Source organism: Bombus affinis, unplaced genomic scaffold (genome assembly GCF_024516045.1).
Source record: "Bombus affinis isolate iyBomAffi1 unplaced genomic scaffold, iyBomAffi1.2 ctg00001067.1, whole genome shotgun sequence".
NCBI classification, from domain to species: domain Eukaryota; kingdom Metazoa; phylum Arthropoda; class Insecta; order Hymenoptera; family Apidae; genus Bombus; species Bombus affinis.
The window spans coordinates 1-7,500 of NW_026109533.1; the positions used below are offsets into that span (position 1 = coordinate 1).

The 7,500-nt window shown below is 43.5% G+C and overlaps 1 non-coding gene across 1 annotated transcript; it reads right to left on the minus strand.

The window, feature by feature from the left end:
* Positions 1 to 638: 638 nt before the first annotated feature.
* On the minus strand, positions 639 to 2,566 carry LOC126928550 (small subunit ribosomal RNA). Its single transcript, XR_007716765.1, has one exon. It is a non-coding gene; the product is annotated as a small subunit ribosomal RNA (ribosomal RNA).
* Between the last annotated feature and the right edge of the window lie 4,934 nt (positions 2,567 to 7,500).

A 7,500-nucleotide genomic window follows, 5' to 3' on the forward strand; every position in this document is an offset into this window, starting at 1 on the left:
AACATAGAAGAGAATAGGCGAGCATGATCTCTCCGACACGAGGCACTTTAGAGATTTTGTTATTCGTTTGTACGGTCTCCACGACGCAAAAAAAAAAATACGAGATCGTGGCGGCGGTCTTTCTGTATACGGCCTCACGCAAGCGCCTCGATCTCATTTCTCTTTACGGGTGGTTTCCATTCGTAATTTTTCGTTCGATATTCGTGTCAAAGTTAATTTTCGAAAGCTCAAGTTCCCATTTATAGTTTTATTATAAAATCATAATATTCGCAGACGGCGGGTCTTTCTGTGTACGACCTCACGCAGGCGCCTCGAATTCGTTTATGTATGTATATATATATATATATATATATATGTATCTCTTCATCCCGATGATCGAGAGAGAGTGCCACCTTCTCTTCATATAGTTTCGTAGCTGGAGGGTCGTCTCCTCCTTATGTCTTTTCATCATTTTGCCAACGGAGTAAGCCACGCTCCGGGCGAATTTAACTGTTCTTTGTTAAAGTATATAGCTTGTTGATACGTCGTATATACTTTGGTTCGTCGATATAGGAGGAGTACGGCTCCTTACCGACTTATACAGTTTCGTATTTTTCAAGTGTTCAAGTCAAATTCTTTAAGTTTTTGTGTTATATCGTTAATGATCCTTCCGCAGGTTCACCTACGGAAACCTTGTTACGACTTTTACTTCCTCTAAATGATCAAGTTTGGTCATCTTCCCGGTAACATCGGCAATGCTTATCACATTGGCCGCGCACCAGTCCGAAGACCTCACTAAATCATTCAATCGGTAGTAGCGACGGGCGGTGTGTACAAAGGGCAGGGACGTAATCAACGCGAGCTTATGACTCGCGCTTACTGGGAATTCCTCGTTCATGGGGAATAATTGCAAGCCCCAATCCCTAGCACGAAGGAGGTTCAGCGGGTTACCCGGGCCTTTCGGCCAGGGAAAACACGCTGATTCCTTCAGTGTAGCGCGCGTGCGGCCCAGAACATCTAAGGGCATCACAGACCTGTTATTGCTCAATCTCGTGCGGCTAGAAGCCGCCTGTTCCTCTAAGAAGATTTGTTTGTACGTTGGTAGTAAAAACCCACCGACCGAAGCCGGGGGCCTTCGAGATACCATAAGTTACGTCTATTTAGCAGGCTAGAGTCTCGTTCGTTATCGGAATTAACCAGACAAATCGCTCCACCAACTAAGAACGGCCATGCACCACCACCCACCGAATCAAGAAAGAGCTATCAATCTGTCAATCCTTCCGGTGTCCGGGCCTGGTGAGGTTTCCCGTGTTGAGTCAAATTAAGCCGCAGGCTCCACTCCTGGTGGTGCCCTTCCGTCAATTCCTTTAAGTTTCAGCTTTGCAACCATACTTCCCCCGGAACCCAAAAGCTTTGGTTTCCCGGAAGCTGCCCGCCGAGTCATCGGAGGAACTTCGGCGGATCGCTGGCTGGCATCGTTTATGGTTAGAACTAGGGCGGTATCTGATCGCCTTCGAACCTCTAACTTTCGTTCTTGATTAATGAAAACATTTTTGGCAAATGCTTTCGCTTCTGTCCGTCTTGCGACGATCCAAGAATTTCACCTCTAACGTCGCAATACGAATGCCCCCATCTGTCCCTATTAATCATTACCTCGGGGCTCCGAAAACCAACAAAATAGAACCGAGGTCCTATTCCATTATTCCATGCACACAGTATTCAGGCGAAGGTAGCCTGCTTTAAGCACTCTAATTTGTTCAAAGTAAACGTATCGGCCCACCTCGACACTCAGTGAAGAGCACCGCGATGGGATATTAGTTGGGACCGCCCGCGAGGAGCTAAGCCCACCGATAGGACGTACCACATAATGCCAGTTAAACACCGCGAGCGGTGAACCGACACTGTGACACACAGATTCAACTACGAGCTTTTTAACCGCAACAACTTTAATATACGCTATTGGAGCTGGAATTACCGCGGCTGCTGGCACCAGACTTGCCCTCCAATTGGTCCTCGTTAAAGGATTTTAAAGTGTACTCATTCCGATTACGGGGCCTCGGATGAGTCCCGTATCGTTATTTTTTCGTCACTACCTCCCCGTGCCGGGAGTGGGTAATTTGCGCGCCTGCTGCCTTCCTTGGATGTGGTAGCTGTTTCTCAGGCTCCCTCTCCGGGGAATCGAACCCTGATTCCCCGTTACCCGTTACAACCATGGTAGGCGCAGAACCTACCATCGACAGTTGATAAGGCAGACATTTGAAAGATGCGTCGCCGGTGCTAGATGACCATGCGATCAGCACAAAGTTATTCAGAGTCACCAAAACAAACGATGGACGGACAGACGAGCCATCCGCCACCGATTGGTTTTGATCTAATAAAAGCATTCCTACCATCTCTGGTCGGAATCTGTTTGCATGTATTAGCTCTAGAATTACCACAGTTATCCAAGTAAATGTAGGTATGATCTAAGAAACCATAACTGATTTAATGAGCCATTCGCGGTTTCACCTTAATGCGGCATGTACTGAGACATGCATGGCTTAATCTTTGAGACAAGCATATGACTACTGGCAGGATCAACCAGGGATCTTATAATATATTCCCAAAAACCAGCATTTTCGTTTAAAAGTTCTCTCTGTGTCGTAGGTGGGACGTAAGCACCGTACGACGAGACTTTTCATTTTATATATATATGTAATATGACTTAGAGAGCAACGTTCCATGGTTCAGTAACAACGTCACTCAGCCACTTTAATTCTCCTCCTCTCTCACCATCATATATCGATACAAAGATTCATACTTCACAGAATTATTTCTGTTTGTAACTTTTCTCCTCCAACTTCTCTCGTAGAATATAACTTAGCGGTAAAGCACGTATACGCATGCTGGACATACCGTAAGAATATTCTTTTATAAGCTTCAACACCTCTGTAGAGACGCGTTACCAGAAGATAACGCACTCTACAGAACGCCAAAAGGACCATCGTGCAGCTACAAATAGCTTACAACCGATGGTCTCTGCAAGAATGGCTACTCCGTAAGTACAAGCACACACGCATCCAACTTTTGTCAAATACGTGCACACAGGTCACCAGCTTCCCGACTAAGGGGAAGCTTGCCACGTTAACGGTCATTACGTCCTAGACTTCGACCCGCGGCGCAGCAGTGTAGAGAAAAAACCAGTACGAGAACGGAGGAACAGTCGAGAAATAGCGTAAAATACACTAAGACTCGAGGAGCGGTGACTGAATTCTCAACCGAGGCCGTAGAATAGCCACGCGCCCAGCGCTGTTCCGACCGAACCGTCCGGCTCGACGCTTCTCTTATAGATACCAAGGGGCCGGCCGGAAGGCCGGCGCCGGTCGGGCTAGCGGCCGCGCGCTTATGGTGCAAAACCTCCGTAGCAACGTACCGTTCGGAAGGGACGCTGGAACTTAGTCGCTCGCACGTTCAATAACTACTATATAAAGGCGATATCCAACCATCGAAATATTTTACCACAAGCATTATTAACATATTATAAATGCATTTTTACCAAAAAATTAATTTTTTTTTCACCGAAAAATTGCATCAGTAAACATACAGTTTTATCGACTATGGACGAAAATAACTTTATAATCGATTAAAACACGTTAAAATAACACGAAATATGTAAAAAGATATATACCTTGTAACATTAATTAACGAAAAAATTGCAAAAATATCCCAGTCGTATCAGTCCGACGGAAGCTAATTTTTCAAAAAATTCGACAAAAATGTTTAATCCGATTGTATTTAATAGAGATATAACGATCCCTGTCAAAAAAATTATACCCTTATAACGCTTTTTAACGAAATAACTCGAAATAACCATTTCGGACTTTTCGCACCGGCCGAACTTCTTCAAAGTCCCAACGTCCCGTCGCATAGTTCCGTTTCTAGAAAACGTTCCAGCGACCAAATAAACGCTTAATCCCGACGTAAAACGTCGAGATACGTCCATTTGTGCAAAAATATTCCTACCTTGTAACACTTTTAAGCGAGATAACTCGAAAAAACGTGTTCGATACGGAAATTTTTCAAAGTCCCAACGAAAAAATCGAAACTTTGTAGAAGGTCTTGGGGACGACATAAACGCTTAATCCCGACGTAAAACGTCGAGATACGTCGATTTATGCAAAAATATTCCTACCTTGTAACACTTTTAAGCGAGATAACTCGAAAAAACCTTTTCGGTCTTTTCGCACCGGCCGAACTTCTTCAAAGTCCCAACGTCCCGTCGCATAGTTCCGTTTCTAGAAAACGTTCCAGCGACCAAATAAACGCTTAATCCCGACGTAAAACGTCGAGATACGTCCATTTATGCAAAAATATTCCTACCTTGTAACACTTTTAAGCGAGATAACTCGAAAAAACCTTTTCGGTCCTTTCGCACCGGCCGAACTTCTTCAAAGTCCCAACGTCCCGTCGCATAGTTCCGTTTCTAGAAAACGTTCCAGCGACCAAATAAACGCTTAATCCCGACGTAAAACGTCGAGATACGTCCATTTATGCAAATATATTCCTACCTTGTAACACTTTTAAGCGAGATAACTCGAAAAAACCTTTTCGGTCTTTTCGCACCGGCCGAACTTCTTCAAAGTCCCAACGTCCCGTCGCATAGTTCCGTTTCTAGAAAACGTTCCAGCGACCAAATAAACGCTTAATCCCGACGTAAAACGTCGAGATACGTCCATTTATGCAAATATATTCCTACCTTGTAACACTTTTAAGCGAGATAACTCGAAAAAACCTTTTCGGTCTTTTCGCACCGGCCGAACTTCTTCAAAGTCCCAACGTCCCGTCGCATAGTTCCGTTTCTAGAAAACGTTCCACCGACCAAATAAACGCTTAATCCCGACGTAAAACGTCGAGATACGTCCATTTATGCAAAAATATTCCTACCTTGTAACACTTTTAAGCGAGATAACTCGAAAAAACGTGTTCGATACGGAAATTTTTCAAAGTCCCAACGAAAAAATCGAAACTTTGTAGAAGGTCTTGGGGACGACATAAACGCTTAATCCCGACGTAAAACGTCGAGATACGTCGATTTATGCAAAAATATTCCTACCTTGTAACACTTTTAAGCGAGATAACTCGAAAAAACCTTTTCGGTCTTTTCGCACCGGCCGAACTTCTTCAAAGTCCCAACGTCCCGTCGCATAGTTCCGTTTCTAGAAAACGTTCCAGCGACCAAATAAACGCTTAATCCCGACGTAAAACGTCGAGATACGTCCATTTATGCAAATATATTCCTACCTTGTAACACTTTTAAGCGAGATAACTCGAAAAAACCTTTTCGGTCTTTTCGCACCGGCCGAACTTCTTCAAAGTCCCAACGTCCCGTCGCATAGTTCCGTTTCTAGAAAACGTTCCAGCGACCAAATAAACGCTTAATCCCGACGTAAAACGTCGAGATACGTCCATTTATGCAAAAATATTCCTACCTTGTAACACTTTTAAGCGAGATAACTCGAAAAAACCTTTTCGGTCTTTTCGCACCGGCCGAACTTCTTCAAAGTCCCAACGTCCCGTCGCATAGTTCCGTTTCTAGAAAACGTTCCAGCGACCAAATAAACGCTTAATCCCGACGTAAAACGTCGAGATACGTCCATTTATGCAAATATATTCCTACCTTGTAACACTTTTAAGCGAGATAACTCGAAAAAACCTTTTCGGTCTTTTCGCACCGGCCGAACTTCTTCAAAGTCCCAACGTCCCGTCGCATAGTTCCGTTTCTAGAAAACGTTCCACCGACCAAATAAACGCTTAATCCCGACGTAAAACGTCGAGATACGTCCATTTATGCAAAAATATTCCTACCTTGTAACACTTTTAAGCGAGATAACTCGAAAAAACCTTTTCGGTCTTTTCGCACCGGCCGAACTTCTTCAAAGTCCCAACGTCCCGTCGCATAGTTCCGTTTCTAGAAAACGTTCCAGCGACCAAATAAACGCTTAATCCCGACGTAAAACGTCGAGATACGTCCATTTATGCAAATATATTCCTACCTTGTAACACTTTTAAGCGAGATAACTCGAAAAAACCTTTTCGGTCTTTTCGCACCGGCCGAACTTCTTCAAAGTCCCAACGTCCCGTCGCATAGTTCCGTTTCTAGAAAACGTTCCAGCGACCAAATAAACGCTTAATCCCGACGTAAAACGTCGAGATACGTCCATTTATGCAAAAATATTCCTACCTTGTAACACTTTTAAGCGAGATAACTCGAAAAAACCTTTTCGGTCCTTTCGCACCGGCCGAACTTCTTCAAAGTCCCAACGTCCCGTCGCATAGTTCCGTTTCTAGAAAACGTTCCAGCGACCAAATAAACGCTTAATCCCGACGTAAAACGTCGAGATACGTCCATTTATGCAAATATATTCCTACCTTGTAACACTTTTAAGCGAGATAACTCGAAAAAACCTTTTCGGTCTTTTCGCACCGGCCGAACTTCTTCAAAGTCCCAACGTCCCGTCGCATAGTTCCGTTTCTAGAAAACGTTCCAGCGACCAAATAAACGCTTAATCCCGACGTAAAACGTCGAGATACGTCCATTTATGCAAAAATATTCCTACCTTGTAACACTTTTAAGCGAGATAACTCGAAAAAACGTGTTCGATACGGAAATTTTTCAAAGTCCCAACGAAAAAATCGAAACTTTGTAGAAGGTCTTGGGGACGACATAAACGCTTAATCCCGACGTAAAACGTCGAGATACGTCGATTTATGCAAAAATATTCCTACCTTGTAACACTTTTAAGCGAGATAACTCGAAAAAACCTTTTCGGTCTTTTCGCACCGGCCGAACTTCTTCAAAGTCCCAACGTCCCGTCGCATAGTTCCGTTTCTAGAAAACGTTCCAGCGACCAAATAAACGCTTAATCCCGACGTAAAACGTCGAGATACGTCGATTTATGCAAAAATATTCCTACCTTGTAACACTTTTAAGCGAGATAACTCGAAAAAACCTTTTCGGTCTTTTCGCACCGGCCGAACTTCTTCAAAGTCCCAACGTCCCGTCGCATAGTTCCGTTTCTAGAAAACGTTCCAGCGACCAAATAAACGCTTAATCCCGACGTAAAACGTCGAGATACGTCCATTTATGCAAAAATATTCCTACCTTGTAACACTTTTAAGCGAGATAACTCGAAAAAACGTGTTCGATACGGAAATTTTTCCATGTCCCAATGTGCAATTCGAAACTTTTTAGAACGTTTCAAGAACAAAATTAACGCTTAATCCCGATGTATTTAATTAGAATATATCGATTTATGCCAGAATATACGTACCTTATAACGCTTATTATGGAATTAATGCGAAAGGAACTTTCGGTACTTTCGGCACTTTTGGAGCAGTGCGAAACAATTCAAAGTGCCAACGTCCCAGTCAGCTAGGTCCGGTGGAAAAAATTTAAAAAAAAAATAAAAAGAAACCGTTACGTTCGGCTAGACGGCGTCGAACAATAACGATTTCTATAAAAATTTCCATACCTCGTAACGC